The sequence below is a fragment of the Gavialis gangeticus genome, unplaced genomic scaffold, assembly GCF_001723915.1.
Source record: "Gavialis gangeticus isolate Ggan-Ray unplaced genomic scaffold, GavGan_comp1, whole genome shotgun sequence".
NCBI lineage: Eukaryota > Metazoa > Chordata > Crocodylia > Gavialidae > Gavialis > Gavialis gangeticus.
In genome coordinates, this window is record NW_017728993.1 from 8,434,765 (window position 1) to 8,436,308 (window position 1,544).

Consider the following 1,544-nt stretch of genomic DNA (forward strand, 5'->3'; position numbering starts at 1 on the left):
AACAGCCCCAGCCCTGACCCCGGCCTGCCACAGACTCGCTCTGGTCAAAGCAGACCGGCCCCACACCTGCTCTAGACTCACCTGCCCATGCTGAGCAGTGTCCGTGGCCAGGCATGAGCTGCTGCTCAGCACGAAGGAAAAGTAGTTCCTCCCCACCACCATGGCAGGCTCTTCCTGCAGCTTCCCAGAGCCTGTGCCTGGGCTGCCCTACAGCTCCTCTGCACTGCCACTGTTGCCCCACTGGGCAGCCCGAAGGTGGCAGCAATGACAGTAGAGGGGAGCCGCAGGGCAGCCCGGATGCAGGCACTGGGTGGCTATAGCAAGAAGGCCCCTGCAGCAGCGAGGGGGAGGGGCTGCTTTTCCTCCATGCCAAGTAGCAGCTTCTGCCTGGCCCCTGCTGCCACTGCCCAGCATGAGCAGATGTGTCTGGAGCAGGCGTGGGCTGGGCTGGGGTTGGGGCTGTGTGCACGGGTTCTGGCTGGTCCAGAGCTGCCCACTCCATGGGTCAAAATGAGGTTGGTGATTAATGCTTTAATTTGCTTTTGTATTAATCACACAAGTCACCAGTTCCCAAACTCTGACAGGTTGCGCCCCACCAATTTAAAACGATACAACCTTAAGTACCACAAGCAAATGTTTTGGCTCAACCTTAAGCACCACCAGCAAATTTCTGCCATATAAAATAATACATTTTTGTCATGTAATTTTAATAAATCTGTTAACGTGTACCACTGACAGGTTGTCCGTGTACCACTGACAGCAGGCATACCACAGATTGGAAACTGCTGGCATAAATTAACTGCGATTAATTGACAGTCCTAATATTGAGATTATTTAGGTGCCTTGTGGCTGCTCACACAGTACTGCTCACAGTACGGCCACTGGTTAGAAGTCACTAGCCACATCATCAGCTGTTGTGATACATCAATGAGAATAAATTAAAAGTATTTACAATTATTTCCCCATATTCATTTGACCTTTTCATTATAGGGGCAGTTCAAAGCTCTGATATGATCAGAGAAGTGACTTATGAAAATTATATTTTAATGAGACTGTTACAACACCTAGTTTTTACATGGTTTTTGAATTTCAAAGACTTGTGAATATTCTGAAGAAAGGACATTTCTTAAAAATACCAGCTGCATCAACTCCTCAAATAAGGTATGAAAATATAGAAATAGATGTCCCCAAGATACCTACAATAAAGTCTTGACAGACTCAATATTTCCAAGACAAAAACAGTGAAACTGAAACCCACCCTCCCCCTCAAACTTCAGGCATCTTTACTTATCAAAAAAATGCAGACACGTCATTAGGCCATTATAAAAATCCATTCCAGGTAACCTTTAAAACCTAGGTTTTGGCTCCAAACTAATACAATTTGAAAAAATGCTACCTTCAATGTAATGTTAACTGCTACTTCCACAACTGAAGGTAGAAAGAAGACGACACAGGGAGGTCTGATTAACACTATCACAGACCTGCAATACCACTACAATTAGTCAATTCTGGAGCACAAATTGGTACAAAAAAAAAAAAAAAAA

The 1,544-nt window shown here is 45.3% G+C and overlaps 1 protein-coding gene across 1 annotated transcript in view; it reads right to left on the minus strand.

The window, feature by feature from the left end:
• The window catches only part of ALG6 (ALG6, alpha-1,3-glucosyltransferase), a 43,587-nt gene that overhangs the window by 21,062 nt on the left and 20,981 nt on the right, over positions 1 to 1,544 (minus strand). The window lies entirely within an intron of this gene.